Here is a 21,324-nt window from a genome sequence, read left to right on the forward strand (position 1 = left end):
ATGAAGTCAAATTGTCCCTGTTTGCAAATGACATGATTGTATATCTAGAAAACCTCATCGTCTCAGCCCAAAATCTCCTTAAGCTGATAAGCAACTTCAGCAAAGTCTCAGGATACAAAATCAATGTACAAAAATCACAAGCATTCTTATACACCAACAACAGACAAACAGAGAGCCAAATCATGAGTGAACTCCCATTCACGATTGCTTCAAAGAGAATAAAATACTTAGAAATCCAACCTACAAGGGATGTGAAGGACCTCTTCAAGGAGAACTACAAACCACTGCTCAATGAAATAAAAGAAGATACAAACAAATGGAAGAACATTCCATGCTCATGGGTAGGAAGAATCAATATTGTGAAAATGGCCATACTGCCCAAGGTAATTTATACATTCAATGCCATCCCCATCAAGCTACCAAGGACTTTCTTCACAGAATTGGAAAAAACTACTTTAAAGTTCATATGGAACCAAAAAAGAGCCCGCATCGCCAAGTCAATCCTAAGCCAAAAGAACAAAGCTGGAGGCATCACACTACCTGACTTCAAACTATACTACAAGGCTACAGAAACCAAAACAGCATGGTACTGGTACCAAAACAGAGATATAGATCAATGGAACAGAACAGAACCCTCAGAAATAACGCCACATATCTACAACTATCTGATCTTTGACAAACCTGACAAAAACAAGCAATGGGGGAAGGATTCCCTATTTAATAAATGGTGCTGGGAAAACTGGCTAGCCATATGTAGAAAGCTGAAACTGGATCCCTTCCTTACACCTTATACAAAAATCAATTCAAGATGGATTAAAGACTTAAACGTTAGACCTAAAACCATAAAAACCCTAGAAGAAAACCTAGGCATTACCATTCAGGACATAGGCATGGGCAAGGACTTCATGTCTAAAACACCAAAAGCAATGGCAACAATAGACAAAATTGACAAATGGGATCTAATTAAACTAAAGAGCTTCTGCACAGCAAAAGAAACTACCATCAGAGTGAATAGGCAACCTACAGAATGGGAGAAAATTTTCGCAAACTACTCATCTAACAAAGGGCTAATATCCAGAATCTACAATGAACTCCAACAAATTTACAAGAAAAAAACAAATAACCCCATCAAAAAGTGGGTGAAGGATATGAACAGACACTTCTCAAAAGAAGACATTTATGCAGCCAAAAGACACATGAAAAAATCCTCATCATCACTGGCCATTAAAGAAATGCAAACCAAAACCACAATGAGATACCATTTCACACCAGTTAGAATGGCAATCATTAACAAGTCAGGAAACAACAGGTGCTGGAGAGGATGTGGAGAAATAGGAACACTTTTACACTGTTGGTGGGACTGTAAACTAGTTCAACCACTGTGGAAGTCAGTGTGGCGATTCCTCAGGGATCTAGAACTAGAAATACCATTTGACCCAGCCATCCCATTACTGGGTATATACCCAAAGACTATAAATCATGCTGCTATAAAGACACATGCACACGTATATTTATTGCGGCACTATTCACGATAGCAAAGACTTGGAACGAACCCAAATGTCCAAAAATGATAGACTGGATTAAGAAAATGTAGCCCACATACACCATGGTATACTATGCCGCCATAAAAAATGATGAGTTCATGTCCTTTGTAGGGACATGGATGACATTGGAAATCATCATTCTCAGTAAACTACTGCAAGGACAAAAAACCAAACAATGCATGTTCTCACTCATAGACGGGAATTGAAAAATGAGAACACAGGGACACCAGAAGGGGAACATCACACTCTGGGGACTGTTCTGGGGTGGGGGGAGGGGGGAGGGATAGCATTAGGAGATATGCCTAATGCTAAATGACAAGTTAGTGGGTGCAGCACACCAGCATGACACATGTATACATATGTAACTAACCTGCACATTGTGCATATGTACCCTAAAACTTAAAGTATAATAATAATTAAAAAAAAAAATAAAAAATAAAAAACAAAACAAAACAAAACAAAACAGAAGAAGTTCTAATCGTGCCCTGCCAGCACTGGCCATATGAAAGGCAAGGTAGCTCACTGGTTTTCATGGAACTCACCTTAGAAAAACGGAAACATGGCACTAACTGTTAGAATTCCTTCTTATCTAACATTGTGTTAATCTAATATCTGTCTGTCTTTGGTACGAGACTTCACAAATCCAACCAACCAAAATAACAACAATTATGATATTTAAAAGCTCATGATACTAAATTCTGAACTTGTAATTACTGTGCATTGGTATATTTATTTTTAAATTTTCAAGTTGCCAAAATTGCCCTACTCTATTAATTAAGCCGGGGATGATGCAGTGATAATGGCTTACCATATCCGTACCCACTATTATGGAATAAAAGCAAAAAAGTCCAGCTGAAAAATAATGCAAAAAACTAAAGAGTCTCCAAATATGAAAATAGGACAATAGAACTATTGAACATTCCAACACATGATTGACCAGCCAATTCCAAGTGCTGCGAAACAGCCATCGATTTTGGTGTATTTGCTTTAAAAGTAAATGAGAAAGCATTGAATAAATAGACACCCCATATAGCACCGATGATTTAAATTTGGTATTTATTATCTATAGCCATACCACCCTGAACGTGCCCAATCTCATCTGAATTTGATATTTATTGTAAAACAATAATGATTTATGACATATATATCGATGCTGAATAGAAATGCAATGGTAGTTTTTGTTTTGTTTTGTTTTTGAATGCTTGAACTATAAGGCAGGGGTCTCCAATCTTTTGGCTTCCCTGGGCAACATTGGAAAAAGAACTGTCTTGGGTCACACAGAAAATACACTAACACTAACGATAACTGATGAGCTTTAAAAAAATCACCAGAAAACCTTACAATATTTTAAGAAAGTTTATGAATTTGTGTTCGGCCACATGCAAAGCCGTCCTGGGCCACAGGATGGAAAAGCTTGCTGTAAGGCTTAAAATTCATTTATATTTACATTCCATTGCCTGTAAGAAAAGTTATAGATGTTCAGAATAATATTGACTCAATTCATTTATACTTTTTTCAATATAATCTCCCCTCAGAAATTCTAAACATAAAACAAAATAAACAAAAATTCTTATCTTGTCATTGAAATATTATGCATTAACTATTTAGGTGACTAATTGACTATGTAGCAAATGCAAATGTAATATACATTCGTACAAATAAAATGATCAATTCTCCTTTAGCCTAGTTGATTATAACATGATTTCACAGTGATAACCACAAAGCCAGGACAAGTACTTAGTATTTTACTAGGTGATTCTCTTTGTCTGTGTGTATGTGTGTATGTGTGTGTGTGTGTGTGTGTGATGTGTGTGTAATGTTTATATTTCTAAGTACACAGAAACTCATACACACCCGTGTGTGTGTGTGTGTGTATACCTAAATTAGATATTTAAACATACCTGAATAGCATTTCAATTCTAAAACTTAAACACACCAAAAAAAGAGAGAACTAAGAAAACAACACAGCACCAACAAAATAGACCTATTAGTTTTCTGATTAGGTTCTGCGTTTCATTCTCAGTTTACTTTAAACTTATGATAGATAAGAAAAAAAGGGAATATATCTAGATTATTGTTTGCATGATTTGTTTAAAAGAGCGTAAAGTTCTAAGCTTGCCCTTGGTTTCAGTAAATTTATTCTTGTAATCCCCAATACACCTTCCACATGCCTTACCCAAAGTATATTATCTTTTAAAACTTATTGAAGAGATCAGTAAATGCTGAACCTCCCCAGCCCACTTATATAATGAAATAATAAAATGTGGATTAAAACATTGCTTTAATAATCAAATAAGATATGTCACATTTTTAGTGAAATGCTGGACGGGCTATATATGCTCCATCGATATTTGTTTCTTTCAAACATAATGATGTATGATCACAGAAAAGAATTTAGCATTCTACTCTGAGGGAATTTTATGGATAAAAGTGTTTATCATATATGCTCATTTTCCAGGAGTGACCCCTAAAAATAGATTCACGAATTGTGAATGCCCGATTAATATGAAGCTTTAAGTTAGAAAGAAAAAGAACAGCTATATAAATAATGGAACATCATTTTTTTTCTCACTAGTAATGCAGTCTCATAGTTAAATTAAGTGAAGGTAATATAATCAAGTTAAAACATGCAATTATAAGGGTCATTCTAATTATTGAGATAGAAATTAATAGCATCAAACTCAGAGTCTAGAACTGTATGTTTGAATGGGAGAATGTAATTGAAGACAGTGGATAGAATCTCAATTAGCAAATGAAGATAATGGCCAATAAACAAAGGGGCAAGGAAAGGAACGATCAAAGTCTTTCAACTGAAGAGTAATTACATGGGATGAGTAGAAAGTACACGTGATTGTGTTATACGCCCAGACACCACTGCTAGATGTCACACTCATATCACAGCCACACACTATATACAGAGATCATCTTTATGCAGTGGTAATTTTATTTCATTTTAAAAGTTAAATAATGCATAAGTGCAGTACAGCCCTAGGATGAATTTAGGGGGAAAATGGGTATACAGAGTTTGGAAAATGGAGAAGATCATCTCTAAGAAAATTTGCAGTACACTGAAAATTTAATTCTGTAAAAAAATATTTACACTAGAGAATCAGCAATTAAATATATTTAAAATAATTTATTCATGTCTGATGATTACCACTGAAGTAATCTAAATGGTAACTTGTTCTTTCAATAAGGAAACTGATGTAAAAACAACTCCATAAAACATATTGTGGGTCACAGCTTATCAATAATTTTTAGCCCCTCAATGACATGTTCTTCAACTGGAGGTGAAAACACTTTGCTTTTTCTCTTCTCTCATGCACAGAAATTACTGGTTTATTTGTAACATGATAAGTGAGAGACAGACATTCCTTTAAAATTTGAACTTAAGTAAAAATTCATAATTTTGAACTTTTTTTGTGATTCTGTGAAATTGATAAGCACAATTTTAAGTTTCCTTACAAATACTTAACAAAAATAATTTTGTTGTGAGCAGAGAAATTTAAAACTAACAAATGATGAAAAATAATATATCATTTTAAAAGATTAGTGAAGCAATATGAGTAATTCGTTGATGAAAGCTTTTCTTTCAGCATCACTTGAATATTTCTGTAAGTACTTATTAAATGTCTCCCCTCCTGGATTGCCAGTCTGCCACTTAAAACACTCAGTGAGTTTTTAGTTGGGGCATATGGACCGCTTGGCCATAGCTTGGGGCAGCTACCACATGATAGTCTGGGAAACCTATAAATTGCTCCTGAGAACACAGAAGGAAAATTCTCAGAGCCTCCGACAGTGTCATACACATGACAGGGGTAGAGTTAATGTTTGCTGATAATGATGGCAAATTCTGTTATTATCTACCGTGCAATAATTAGCCACCTTCCCTCTGAAAACTACATTTTAGGAGAGTTAACTGTAATTTCTAAAAATTCATTAAAATATATAAATGCATAACTATGAAAGAAACAGCAATGGAAATGTTATATTAAATCTGTGTCAGTGTGAGCCTAAGAGTATAACTGTAAGCAGAGATAATATATCTATTTAGCATTCAGCACAGCCAATATGCTCACTTATAATCTAATGCTATTCAGGAATTAATGTCTAAGGCTAACTCTTAAACATTAGTTTTAGACAAGTCATTAGTCATCAACACTGGAACTGTGCTCCCTGAAAACTAGCTCTTTCCAGTTCTAATAATCTGGAGCATATTAGGATGTTCCCTGCAGCACTATTCACAATATCAAAGGCATGAAATCAACCTCAACGGCCACCAATGGCAGACTGGATAAAGAAAATGTGGCATGTATACACCATGGAATACTATGCAGCCATAAAAAGGACAACATTATGTCCTTTGCAGGAGCATAGATGGAGCTGTGGGCCATTATCTTTAGTAAACTAACACAGGAAAAAAAAACAAATGTTCTCACTTATAAGTAGGAGCTAAAGGAAGACAGATGGACACAAAGAGGGAAACAACAGACACCACAGGTTGGAAGGTGGGAGGAGGGAGGGGACCGAGAAAAATAACTAATGGGTACTGGGCTTAATACCTGGGTGATGAAATAATCTGTACCACAAACCCCTGTGACACAGGTTTACTTATATAAGAAACATGCACATGTACCCCTGAATTTAAAATATCCCAGCACTTTTGGAGGCCAAGGTGGGTGAATCAGCTGAGGTCAGGAGTTCAAGACCAACCTCTCCAACATGGTGAAACCCCGTCTCTATTTAAAAATACAAAAATTAGCTGGGCCTGGTGGTGGGTGCCTGTAATCCCAGCTACTTGGCAGGCTGAGGCAGGAGAATGGCTTGAGCCTGGGAGGCAGAGGTTGCAGTGAGCCAAGATCGCACCACTGCACTCCAGCCTGGGCAACTGAGTGAAATTTTGCCTCAAAAAAAAAAAAAAAAAAAAAAAAAAGGCAAACAAAGAAAAAAACAAAAAGAAACACAAAAATGCAAAAATGAGCACAGGTTGGGAACCTGCTTTCTTGCCTTTGAATCCTGGCCCTACCCCTTGCAATTCATCATGATCTTGGGCAAATTATTTAATCTCTTTGTTTTAGGGACCCTGTCTTAAAAAGGGCTCACAATAGTTTTTTTCACAGGTTTACTATGAAGATTAAATTGGACAGGGCTTTTGAAGTACTCAGAATAGTACCCCTAAGCAATAAACATACACGTGTGAGCTTGATAAATAATCATTTTAAAAACAGCATACACCATAGAGTCTCAATACAGATCCATTCAGGGAATCCGCAAACACTCTTCTGCTAATAGAAGTGGGCATAAAGAGAAACATGTGCTAATTTTTTAACATACAAATGGATTAAAAGTATCCTACCTATCTAGTAAATGTGCTGATTTATGAAATTGCCCATGTTATTTAAATTGCTAATGTAAAAAGTGACACACATTTTAACATAAATAGTCACGTAAATGCCCAGTGAATGTCTAGTTTGAAAACATGTACTGAAATATGTTCGTCAGATGGAGTCATGCATTTGAAGAGCTATCATTTTGAGATAAAATATCTCCTACAAGTGGAAATGTGTAAGATGAGTGGCAGGCCCAGTGCCAGAGTCAGAACGTGCCCTGCATAAGCATGATATGAACAGAGCGACCGTTCCTGTAGGCCTGAGTACTAAGATCACGGCTTTCCTGTTTGTAAACTGTTATTACGTTGAGTTCATTTCCCTGTAATACTTTTAGCTTAAGGTCTACGGTGGAATACAAAAATCATTCTTAACAAGTCCACATCTGTTTTGCTATGATCTGATACATACAAATCCCTAGGTACATAGTGCCTGGGTGGACCTGGATTCTGCAGGTGTGGAAGACGCAGCTGTTAGAGGAGGCACCCTCTTTGATGGGGCCGTGCCAGCCTGTCACCAACAATTTGGCATCCAGAGGCCACTGGAGCATATGAGAAGCAGTCAAGGTGCCCTGAATGTTCCAGAGAACATTCTGGAACACTGGAAGCTCAGGACGGCCAAACTGTGTTGCCATACTCACTGCAGCAGAGGGGAAAGTGTAAAATTACAAGAGAAGGAGGCCCGTGTTCAAGGTTGGGGGCAGTCAGCTTTCCACCTGGGACTCCTCATGGCCCAGCCCTGGGCTGATTCCTATCTTCGTGTTGAATGCAGCATCTCTGCTCACCCCAAGACAGTCCAGTCCCTGACACACTGAGAGCAAGTTTACAGAGCCCAGGTTTCCACCTTGTAAAATAAGGATGCTAATAAGAAAAATAAATAAATAAATAAGATGGAATTTAATTACTTATTTTGAAAACTGGTGACTTCACAGCATTATACGAATATAAAAGATGAAATAATAGGAAGGGTCTCAGCATTGCTAATGTCAAATCAGCCCCTTTCTCAGTCTTCCAGGGGCTAAGACGCTATTATTTTTAGACGGCTCTATTTCCCCAAAATCAGTACATTTGTTTTGTATTAAGAGTAAATATTTTTTCAGCGGGCCACGGTCGCTCACACCTTTAATCCCAGCAATTTGGGAAGCTGAGGCGGGTGGATCACTTGAGGTCAGGAGTTCAAGACCAGCCTGGTCAACATGGTGACACCCCATCTCTACTAAAAATACATAAAAAAAAAAAAAAATCAGCCGGGCGTAGTGGTGAGTGCCTGTTGTCCCAGCTACTCGGGAGGCTGAGGCAGGAGAATCACTTGAACCCACGAGGCAGAGGTTGCAGTGAGCTGCACTGTAGCCTGGGTGACAGAACAAGACTCTGTCTCAAAAAAATATAAATAAAAATAAAATAATAATGTTCTTCTTCCCTAATAGAACAGTTTTAATACCCATATAAATGTTTGCTCAAATTGAAACAAACATTATCTCTAAGGTCCCTTAAAATTCTGAAGAATTTCATCAAGTCTCCACTCTGTTAAAACATATTGATTTACTGACTTGTAGTATTAAAAATAAGTTGCTTTAAAACATTCTGGGATATTGTTGGATTCTGTTCAGAGAAAAAATAATACGGTACTTTAACATGTGCTTATGGCAGAGACTTAAAATGACTTTTAAGGAATATTGATGCTCTTTCAGTCATAGGAGAGGACAACCCACTAGGATGCAATGGTTTTAACTGACAAATGTAAGCATTAAGTAGCATTTGGGCCGGGCACGGTGGGTGATGCCTATAATCCCAGCACTTTGGGAGGCCAAGGAAGGCAGATCACCTGAGGTCAAGAAGAGACCAGCCTGACCAACATGGTGAAACGCCGTTGCTACTAAAAATACAAAAAATCAGCCTGGGTGGTGACACGTGCCTGTAATCCCAGCTACTTGGGAGACTGAGGTAGGAGAATCACTTGAACCCAAGAGGCTAAGGTAGGAGAATCGCCTGAACCCAGGATGTGGAGGTTGCAGTGAGCCAAGATTGCATCACTGCACTCCAGCCTGGGCAACAACAGTGAAACTCCGTCTCAAAAAAAAAAAAAAAAAAAGCCTTCAAGAAGTTTATTCTAGTTAGTGTACATTAAGGAACCATAATTGAACACTCAGAGAAATATATTTCACTCTCACCATATAGTAAAATAGGCAGGTATTATTATTATTTTCCAAAATCACAGTTTCAGCTGACTTGCTAACACTAGCTCATAGGCAGTTTTATACTTTTATTCTCTCAGGCCATGGCAGCACTGGCATGATATTATGCATCTGTTGTTAATAAAATACAAAATAGTCCCTATTACAAGTGGTAGATACTACCATGGGTATTTTTAATACCCCTGCGTTTATCTCCTAAAAAGCCAAAACATTTTTTTAAAAAGAGACCTAAGACAGTGCAAACTTCGTCCTAGTCATAGGTGATTTAAAACAAATAGAAAAGTGATTGCTGGCAGGATGCACGACATGTAATTAAAAACATAGGTTTTAAGGTACTGCCACATACATCCTAACATATTTAAATTGCACATCATTCTTCTAACGATGCTTTTGGCAGGAAGGGAAAATTTTACATCATGTAAAATTTGACTCTGATGACCCAGAAAACAGGGCACTTTTGGAGGCCACGCTTGCCCTAGACGGCTGTCAATGTCCCCCCATTCTCAAATCGCTCACTGGGTTTTCTGGACCAAATGAAAGACAATGCAAACCGAGGTGCCTTCATTCATTCTGCATAATAGGGAACAACATAGGAAACATTCGTACATTGCCTCAGATTATTTCGGGAGATACAAGTCCTGAAATCAAGCCTGAGAAACTTTATTTTGGAAAAGGGTCCATCAACCATTTTTAAACCTGGTCACAAAAGATGACTTGCAAATAGTTTATCTGAGGCTGTCTTTAGGAATTCAGGCAGAATGAGGTAGACACTTTCAACTGACGTGCCCTACAGTTCACTGCAAGCTTAAGATTCTGTGAGTAAGATTCCTGCCTTTTATCTATCGGAAAAATGAAAACTCTCATAAAACAGTCTAGTCTTTTAACCTTTATAAAAAAGAGGAAGTGTAAATAAAAATACATTAAACAATTTTTGAGTAATGTCTAGAAAGCAACGACACACAGATTTTTAGTAGGAAAGAAGAATCTCCAAGATGAATATTATGGGAGAGGATGGTAATGGGGAGGAATATTAAAAAAAAAAAAAAAAAAAAAAAAAAACGAAATGTTTCTGCATTTGTTATTGGGTCTATGGATCTGCCTGATGAAACACACGGGGTTGGCATAGCTGCTGGGTTTCTCCCTCCATGCTTTACTCAGATATTACAGCCCGGTGTTGAGGGGACCCAGACCTAATGTTGGACTGTGATGTAAACAGAAATACACTGTTATTGGGCAAAGCCACTGAAAGCCCAGGTTTTATTTGTTATAAGAGTGAATGTTAATTATCAAGTAAGGAAAATTCATGACATTCACGTTTTGGTTTACTCAAACATGCCCTGTAAACCAACTTTGTGAGTCATCTCTGAGTTCACAGAAGGTGCACACACAGCACGTAAGTGCCCAGCTCTGCAAACTCATGTGTGTTTATGCCCCAGGACCCATAACAGATCTAAGCCCACCTTTGCCCATCTGTAGAGAAACACTTCCTATCTCTTTACTCAAGAAAACATGTTGAGTAAATCAAGATGAAGCCTGGTGCCAACTGTGTTTATTAGGAATAATGATAATAAATAATATTAATAAGCCATGAAGCTTCTAACTTTACCTAAAAGTTTGCCTTTGTTATTAGAAAATAAGAAAAAAACAGTAGTCCAGTAAAGTATGTTTGCAGAAAACAAAAACAAAATTTTTCCGCTAGACAGAGAGCTATTAATTGTATAAACATATATTAAAGATGAATCAACTTTATGGTTACCATCAATTATCCCTCCAACATGTTGATATATGCATGATACTATGTTAGTTGATTAGTTTTTGGAAAATGGCAAAGACCCCTTGCAAAGACCCTTCTACTGATGTTCTAAACCCTTATTTATCATGGAATGCATTTGAACGGAAAGAGTGTTGAGAATTAATTTTTCATTTGTATTCTAATTAATACTTTTGACATTAGAAATCTTGATAAATTATGAAGATTAAACAGGCACACAAAGGAAAATTTTATCTTGTTGCCATATATTAAGGTAAAGTGGATTCAAAGAGCACAGCTTTTTAACATATTAATATTTTTTGTGGTACATAATACATAGCCTTGAATCATTTCTAAGCCATTGAAAATCTGTACTCTTTTGCCTATTTTTTTTTTCTAAAAAGCAGAGAGCATAGTGTAGTGCTTAAAAGCAGAGACTCGCCGGGCGTGGTGCCTCACGCCTGAAATCCCAGCACTTTGGGGGGCCAAGGCAGGTAGAACACGAGGTCAGGAGATCAAGACCATTCTGGCTAACATGGTGAAACCCCATCTGTACTAAAAACACAAAAAATTAGCCGGGCATGGTGGCAGGCACCTGTAGTCCCAGCTACTCGGGAGGCTGAGGCAGGAGAATGGCGTGAACCCGGGAGGCAGAGCCTGCAGCGAGCAGAGATCGCGCCACTGCACTCCAGCCTGGGCAACAGAGCAAAACTCTGTCTCAGAAAAAACAAAAAACAAAACAAAACAAAACAAACAAAAAACACAAAAAACAAACTAAAAAAAATTGAACAAGATAGAACTAAAAGCGTTGTTCTTACTTGTCTGCAAGATACTGGTGAAGTGGAGGTCACTAAAACATGTGTCTCATCTGAACTACAACTGAAAATGCTTGTACTTCATCCCTGAATCACTGTTCTTCAGCTGTTTAAGCCTTCTATGTTGAAAGAAAACTACAAGATACATTGAAAGAAAATGAAAAGCCATATGTAAAATTCATCAGATTGATTTCAGTTCTTTGTGCCTTTACCAAATATATATACTCTCCTTCCACTGAAAAAAGGGAAGGTCATTCCAAAAAAAAAAAAAATGGTGGTTCAGTTCATCCTGTGGTTAAGGTTGAATTGACTTCATCTCCTATCGAATGATTTAGAATATGAATCAGCAAAATCAACAGTCAGTTTCCAGACCTCAGCAACATCAAAATTTGACAACGATGCAAAGATGAGGAAAGAAAGGGAGCATTAGCACAATTCAGCTCCCTTAAACCAACTGCACCCACAGGAAAAACACCCGTAGAGGAGCACGTCCCTAAGGATTTGACTCGAACTATGCAAGCTTCCCGCTGTTTCCAATTCTCCTGCAACAAAAGTATTTGTGCTTTCATCTCAATAGCCATTACAGACAAACAGAAAACCAAAAAAGTGGGAAGGAGAAGGATCATCTGCATTGAAAATATGACGCGTCTTCACTCCAGTGCACCAACAGGCACGTTATAAAGGCTCAACAGATGGCTTTAAAAATCATAGTTAAAACAGCAAAGATGATTGAATGTTAACAAAATATAGTTAGTTATGATTATAAATTAGATGACTGTCTAGATAATTTTAGTAGTTTCATAAAGTATGCAATTACATTGTCCCACCAAGCTTCAGGAGGAGCTATAATCAGCAGTTCTTGGATGTCTTAGAGACTCTTTCTCTTGCTCTCTTTGGCTAAGTTGTGCCTGGAACGTCAGGAGGCCACCATCAGAATTATACCTTCCTCTGCGTGGCTCTCAGTGAATCTCAGTAGCACTGCTGTTGAGCACCACATAAACTAAACCCCGTTGAAGACAATACACCCTGACCTTTGAGCAACAGGGGCTTTTATCTGCATCAGCACCAGCTAGTGGGTATTTTACTCTTCATCAGCTTTGCCCTATAATGAGAACAGGTTGGGCCACAGCAGAGGGCATATTTGCTCAGGGATCAGAGTGAGAAAAACCTTAAATCTGCACTTAAATCTTAAATCTGTATTGCTCACCAACATGTCGGGTATAAGGAATTGTCTATGTATTTGCACTTTAGTGACTTCTATCATTTGCGTTTTCAAGAATTTCCATTTGTTTCAGGCTCAAACGCAACCCACTCACTCATTACTTGTGGTAAACGGTATTAAGCCCAAGATCACTCATGTTCCTGTATTCTGTCCTTCTAGGAACTTGATTCCGTAAGTCACACCTTTAAGGACATACTCACTTTACCAAAGAGTATTTTCTGTACATGGTGCTACCCTTCCTATTTTCATAATATTTCAGTGTTTTGCAAATCAAATGCAATCACATCTTTGTAACTCAGGAACTGATCTTGGAATATCTTAAGTTAATGTCATTATGTATTTATCTTATCTGAAATACATCTTTTGAGCAGTGACATGTGCCTTAAATTTACTTTGAATTCTCTGAGCTTTCAGGAAAGACATCTGTAAAAGGTAAGTTGCCCAGTACCATGCATTCAACCTCAGCTCTTTGAAGTCATAAGCAGGGCTGAAAGCAAAGTTGTAGCTGCCACAAATGTAAAACCTTAACGATGGGGTCTTGTGAAAATACGTTGCATCACACGTGTATTAAAATACCATGCCCATAGTGAAAACCATGCTTTCAAACAACGTCCTCCAATAAAAAAAAAATACTCAATACATACTGCCAGTTTAAATGTACTGAGTATCAAAATGAATATTCCTGGGCTTCCAAGTCTGTTTCCTTGTCTGTTCACATCCAGGTACCCATGCCAGGTCATGTTTTCCCTGGATGGAATGATGGACATTAGGGAAGGTGACGATGGCTTCAGTCTTGCTGATATTACCCAAGGACTGGCTGAAGAGGTCTGAGTCACAAGAGGCCATGGGAAAACAAATGAAAGAGGCAGAGGATGAGGGTCCCACGGGGTCCTCTGAGGAGCCAATGAGTGTGCTGTCAAGGGAGGCCCAGTGTTTAGTATTTACCCAAACACGGCAAACCACAGCTCAACAATGATGAAAATCGGCATTTCAAGGGGCAGGAACCACATCTCCACAGGAGAATGTTTAACAAGTGATCTTGGCTGGCAAGTTATGGAATCAGACAGGGATGACATTGAAGGATGCTATGGGGAGAAGAGCAGGAAAACAGAATACAGTTCAGCCATGTTTCCCATTCATTCTTCAGCAGCAAGAAGCCTCAGCAGAATTGGTCACCTCCACGAACGAAAGCGGCAGGAGAAAGTACAATGTTTAATGGTGGGAGGTGGGGCTGCAGGTAATTTATATTCTTTCCAAAGTAAATGTTCTATGATTACTATATATCCCTTTCATAATGTTTTTGATATTTTAGGCATGATATTAAAGTTATAGTAACTTTCATATACAAAAACTATATTAACAATTTGAATCTACTGCAAATGTTATGGTAGGCATACGTTCAACAAAGAACGTAGAATGATAAAAATGACCAAGAAAACCACTAAAATATTGCCCTGTCAAGTTTGTACATGTCATACCTGACGCTACTAAATTTCTTTCGTCCAGCAATCAACATTGCTGCTTTTAATACCAAATGACGAGTGAATTTAGAAATTATAATGAAGGAATAATATAAAATGTTCCCAAGTCATTCCTATAGGATGGGATTTAGAAGCTTCAGGAGAAAACCACAGACCGAATTTGCCATGTTGATATTGCTCACGTTGGCATCAGTCATGAAACAATGGACACTCGAAATAGCTTGTAAAATATCTAACAATAAATGGTGACAAAGGCCTGAATTAGAATAGCGCCCTGTCACTTTTCTAATAGATAGTGATTATCATGTAAATATTGCCAGTAAGCATCTCAACAACTATTTTTATTATAATGTTGGCAACAGCAAATAAAAAGTACGCCATTTTCTTTTGTTTCCCCTTTGGCATTAATTTGCTAACAGGGTAATCATAAATCTCCCACATTTTCTTGCAAGGAAAATGAAAACACTTAATAAAATGGGGAAAAGGATCATACAACACTGTCATTTGCCAAAGTTCTTCAAACGATACTTAACAGATTTCATTATTTAAATAAACATTTTCTTTAACACATATAAATCATTCAAAACCTTCATGAGGCTCTTTCGTCACTATGAGTTCTGCAAAGGAAAAAAAAAAGTTTGTTTCAGGATCTCCCACTGTATTATACCGATTTTCATTGGTCAGCCACATAATTAGAACTGTTAGTTCTAATTTAATGGGAGACCACCGTAGAAGAGGTGATTAGTCCCTGGGTGAAAATGAATATGAGAATGGACTATCTAGCTTTCTTTCATCTGGGAATTTTCCATGTCTTCACATTGTAACTTTTTTCACTATTTACAATTTTAAAATTAGAAAGCAGTTTTCAGCTATTAAGCCTAGAATTCTGCCCATGAAATTGGAAATAGAAACCAGATGAAACATTTTAAAGGAAAAATTCTACTTTGATGACAGTTCTTTCCAGAACATGTGTGTACACTGACTTGTCAATGGAAAATAAACTAAAACCTTGGGTGCATACATTCGATTTCAGGCAGATTTTTTAATTTGTTTTTTAAGAGACAGGGTCTTGCTCTTTCACCCAGGCAGTTGCACAATCATAATATTAATAGGCAGAAAAGGTGAATTCTATAGAACAGGATGAGTTAACAAATTATCCTAACAAATTAGATCTTCTATAACACTTTTTAAAATTATAAAATCTGTTTTACCCACCGATGCAAGACTGTGTCATGATTCAAAAAAGACGAGTGTGGCAGTACAGACTTAATGTGATCCTAGTGAGTTTCACCCTCTGGTGTTCACATCTCTGTATGATCCCCTGCTCTTGACTGTGAGAAAGACTTGTGATGTGCGTCTGACCAATAGTATATGGTAGAGGTGAGCGTTGTCACTGTCATGACTGTGTGATATTATATAAGGCTGCACCTTGCCTGGATGGAGTTATCGATTCTCCTTGTGGGCATGATGAAGCAGAGGCTGTGTTGAAGAATTCTACGTAGGGAGAAATTGTGGAAATGGCCCCCAGACAGCAAAACGCCGGGGTTCTCCGTGCTCATGCCAGGAGGTAATGGATTCTGCACACAACCTGAATAAGCTTGGATGCACAGTCCTGCCGTCAAGCCTCTAGATGAGGAGGCAGTGGAATTAACGCCTTGATCATAGCATGCGAGACTTACGGCAGACGACTCAGCACAGTCCCACCCCAAGAAAACTATGAGATAATAAATGCCAGGCTGGGAGCGGTGGCTCACGCCTGTAATCCCAGCACTTTGGGAGGCCGAGGTGAGCAGATCATGAGGTCAGGAGATCGAGACCATCCTGGCTAACACAGTGAAACCCCGTCTCTACTAAAAATACAAAAAATTAGCCGGGCATGGTGGCGGGCACCTGCAGTCCCAGCTGCTGAGGAGACTGAGGCAGGAGAATGGCGTGAACCCGGGAGGCGGAGTTTGCGGTGAGCCGAGATCGCGCCACTGCACTCCAGCCTGGCCGATGCAGTGAGACTCCGTTTCAAAAATAAATAAATAAGTAAATAATAAAAATAAATGCCTGCTGTGTCGAGCCACTCTTTTGCGGTCACTGACTTTACAGAGCGGTCATCTGTTCTATTGCTGTCGTACATTACTACAAACAGAGTGGCTTAAGAGAATACAGTCTTACTTTTAGTTCTGTAGGTCTGAAATTCAATACAGGCCTCACTAGACAAAAATCAAGGCATTTTCAGGCTACAGTCCTTTCTGAAGCCTCTTAGGGAAAATCTGTCCAATGCCGATTCAGGTGCTTTTAGAATCCAGTTTGTTACATTTATGGGGCCCACATTCCCATTTCCTTGCTGGCTGTAAACTGCGGGTCATTCATTCTTAGCCTCAAAAGACTACCACATTCTCTGGGGTCATAGCCTTCTTTGTGAATCTTCAAGGCCAGCAATGATGGGTCCAGTCCTCATTGAATCTTTGTAACCCATTCTTCTGCCTCTTTCTACTGCTTTTAAGAGTTCACACAGCTAGAATAGGTCCACCAGGGTAATTAGGATGGTCTCTATCTCAAGACCCTTTATCTTACCTGTAAACCCGTTTTTCCCATAAAGCAACCTATTTACAGGAGCCAGGGATTAAGGAATGAACACATTGGGGGTGATATTTAGCCTGCATGTGCCTCCAAAGAAAACATAGTGAAAATTCTACCATCTCCATTAAATTCCCACATTTCTAAGATTTTGTTCATGTTAAAATTTGTTTGTTCTTTGCTTCAATTTTAGTCATTGGAGCCTTACCTTCCCTCGCAATATTTATTCTATGCTTTCTATTTTTTAATGTGAAAATATTTTTTTCTGTTAAATTTAACAATTATTCACTGAGAGCTTCTGTTCTATGGGAAATGAAACATCAAGATGAAGACAATGCAAAGTGTGTCCTCAAGCGGTTCCCAGACAAACTAGAACAAGGTTATCACCTGTTCTCCTATGGTCAAAAAATGTGTATAAAAGTCCTATCATTTTCCAGTAAGAGCATCATGAATTCTGAGTTATTCACAAATAATTTCGTATAACCAGACAGATTTTCAAATTGAGAAGTATTAGGCATTAAGTATTATGATGGGTAATGTTATACAACAACTTGACTTGGCCATAGGATGCCCAGATATTTGGTCAGACATTATTCTGGGTGTGTCTGCGGGGGTGTTTTTAGATAAGATGAACATTTCACTTGGTAGAATTAGTAAAGCCGATTTCCCTCTGTAACGTAGGTGGGCCTCGTTTCATCACTTGAAGGCCTTGGTAGACGGAAAACTGACTCTCTGTCAAGTAAGACAGTGTTCCCTTGCCTGATGGTCTTCCAACTAAAACACTGGTTCTATTTCTCTGGAGAGCCCTAGCTAATAAAAATCATCTTCCAGCTGGACGTGGTGGCTCATGCCTGAAATCCCAGCATTTTGGGAGGCCGAGGCAGGTGGATCACTTGAGGCCACGAGTTTGAGGTCAGCTTGGCCAACATACTGAAGCTCTGTCTCTACTAAAAATTAAAAAATTAGCTGGGCATGGTGGTGCATTCTTGTAATCCCAGCTACTTGGGAGGCTGATATGGGAGGATTGCTTGAACCCAGGAGGCAGAGGTTGCAGTGGGCCAAGATAACGCCACTACACTCCAGCCTGGGCAACACAGTAAGACTCCATCTGAAAGTTAAAAAGAAAAAAGCTTCATCCGTTTCATTTATCCATTCATTCAGTAATTCTGTATACATTGTCTTCTATTCATTGGCTTGACTCTGGGAATAAAGTAATGAATAAAAATTGCTATCTTTCCTCAATAGTTGGGGGCACAGACTGCAGCAATGAGGAAGTATTTATGCTCAGGGTTTATCAAAGCACAAAGCGAGGGAAGTCTGGGAGTCTGAGTCCAGGAAAGTTTTACGGGAGAAGATTCTTTGAGTTGAGTCTTAAATGATGATTAGCAGTCCAGAAGCATGATCGGGGAGGCATTCCAAGCAGAGTGTCCAACGTAGCAAATACAAAGAGGTGCGGAGCACCACATCCCATTAAGTTATCCTCAGCTCATTATTACAGAAGCACAGAAAGTAAGCCCCAGAGAAGTGGCAGCAGGGGCTGGCAGGCCCGACAAGAGTACGTTATGGTGGACCTGTGTGCTAAGCCAGGAGCCTGAACTTTGTCCTACACGGTGATAGGAAGAGACTTTTCAAACTGGCAATACAGATAAGCCATAAGTGTTGTGGTTAGGTAAAATACGGATGTTGCGGATGAAAAAGAAATCACTAGGATGGATTTGGGGGATGAGAAAGAAAGTGTCTAGAAATATGACACTTTCAGGAAAGTGCACAAGGAATTTTTCAGCGGCTTTGATTTTAACGTAATGAGTCTTTAAGCATATGGCTCTATGGATAATGTCCCATTATCAACACAGCCTGCCTTTTCCAGATGGGGCTGGTAAACCCCCAAGGAGTATATGGATACTAAGTGTATGTTAATATAATTGCTTTTCTTTGTAATCTATACTTTCTATGTGAATTTTGAAACACTATTCTAAGAGTTCATTGACTTTACTGGAATAACAGAGGTCATGGCACAAAAAGTTAAAGTACTATCTCAGGAGAGACAGCGCAACAATATCACGCATTTCCCCTTCCTTTTAATTTAATTAAAACTATTTTTACCTTCCTTCCACTCAGGTTTTTTTTGTATTTCCGTGTGTGTATATATCTTTTTTACACAGTACTGTTGCTCATTTCCTCCTGTAATCCTTTGCAAATGAGCAAAGTTCACTTTCAATCCCCTATGTACAGTGAACTCTCATCCTCTGCAGTCTGGCAAAACCCCTAAGGTGGTAGAGCCAGCACCCAGCTCACCCTGAGCTTCTGTTGTCCGTTAAGGTTCTCATATGTTTGTATGAGACTGCAGAACGTATCCAGCACAGCACTGGGAATGATCCTACTTTCAGAAACATTAAAAAATACAATACCAAATATCCGCTTGAGGTTAGACCTAGCCTATAGTGTGAACATGCTAAATTCATACATCTTCTGCTATAGTCATTGATATATAGGCAGTGTATGGGTGCTTTTTCATAGTTTGAGGTCTGTATCTGAAGTCTACCTCTGAAGCACATAGATGCTTTAATAAAGATGCATAGTGTGGTGGAGTGAAAAGAATGGATTTGGTGCTGGCATTAGTTGTCAAGTCTTCTAATTCTATTGCATCTCAGTTTCCTGAGAAACTCAAATTAAAAAGGCAAATAGGAATATGTTGTAAAATGTCAATTGTCATTTAAATATAGGCGATCATCAGTATTGAATCCTCTCGGCTACCAAAGGAGCTACCGGACAACAGACAAACCAATTTATCTTTGATTCCTCCTCAAAGCCTTGCATTTTGCTTCACATAAATCAAGACTTCAACCCAAGCTCAGTGTATGAGGCTGGACAGGCAAGGCAGTCCAGATTTAATATTGTTAATCCAGTGCCATTTCTCAGGGATCAGATGCTTTGATCCTCTTAAAATATTTTCAAAAATTGAAGACTCAAGGATGACATGCTCTTTAGATAGAAAATCGGATGATTTTTGTAGGTTTCCACTAGATAACAGCAGCAACAAAACTCTTCCTTTACAAGGGCTTACCATGACAATATTTTTAGGCCCTTAGTGGAAGACAAGTCATACATTTTGTGGTAAAGTACGGTTACAAGGAGTCTCAACCAATGTAGAAAAAAAGACCTGAATGAAATAAATAATGGTGACTATTAGAAGTTCAAGGGCCCTGGACTTGTTGAAAATTATCTTGAGGTGCCATAAAATCCTGAATGATTAGCTCTGTCAACAAATCATCCTCTTTATATTTTTTATGTAATAATTTATTTGAGATTATAATGCCTGAATGAGCTTTCCTTCCTTTAACATTATAGTCTGAAATTGCAAAAGCTCCCTTTTAACTACCTGGACAAAATCAAGTTAAATGTTATTTTATGAAATTCTGACCAGCATTTCAAAACAATTCCTCTATTCAATACACTGACGATAATTACCTTTTTTCAGAGTATAATTTTTTTGTTAATTATGCTTAGAGTGTCACTTAGATATGGTTTGCTGTGTTTAGAGTCTGCTTAGCAAAGCATGATTTTTTAAAAGAAATACAACTTTAAAAAGCACAAAAAAATTAATGAAAATTTGAATTAAAAGAAAAATCCCACAGCCGTCTACTTAACACTCTTATGGTTTAAGTGACAAAGTTGAATCTCAGAGATAATCACTTAGGTAAAAAATGAGAAATTATTTAGAAATGTATATTAATATAAATGCCTGCTGTACTATGCTTATATAATTATAAATCTTGGCTGGGCATGGAGGCTCACGCCTGAAATCCCAGCACTTTGTAGGCTGAGGTGGGAGGATCTCTTGAGACTAAGAGTTCAAGACCAGCCTGGGCAATGTAGGAAGACCGCACCTCTACAAAACATAACAATTAAAAAACTAGCCAGACATGGTTGTGTGCATCTGTAGTCCCAACTACTCTGGCGACTGAGGTGGGAGGATTTGTTAATGGAGACGGAGGCTTCAGTGAACTATTGTTAGGCCACTGCACTCTTGCCTGAGTGACAAAGTGAAACCCTGTCTCAAAATAATGATGATAATAATAATAACACATCTTTAAGAAACGCTAAGCTGGTTTAAAGTATTTGCATTCATGTGTTTTCTAATCTCCATAACTAAATGTCAGAAAGTTGTCTTATTAGTTTACTTTTTCTCCACAGCGCCGTTCATATCAGCGTGGAAGGCATCATGAGATACTACAGAGACGAATTCAAATACCATTCACTACTCTCTACCTAGATAACCTTGGGCCAATGTCTTACCTTTCAGAGAGTAAGTGACTTTACATATCAATTACAGATACTTTTGTAGAAGTAAAATGACTACTGT

General features: G+C 38.2%; 1 protein-coding gene across 2 annotated transcripts in view; it reads right to left on the minus strand.

Moving 5' to 3' along the window:
- The window catches only part of CSMD1 (CUB and Sushi multiple domains 1), a 2,070,470-nt gene that overhangs the window by 1,259,372 nt on the left and 789,774 nt on the right, over nt 1–21,324 (minus strand). The window lies entirely within an intron of this gene.

Source organism: Pan paniscus, chromosome 7, assembly GCF_029289425.2.
Source record: "Pan paniscus chromosome 7, NHGRI_mPanPan1-v2.0_pri, whole genome shotgun sequence".
Taxonomy (NCBI): Eukaryota; Metazoa; Chordata; class Mammalia; order Primates; family Hominidae; genus Pan; species Pan paniscus.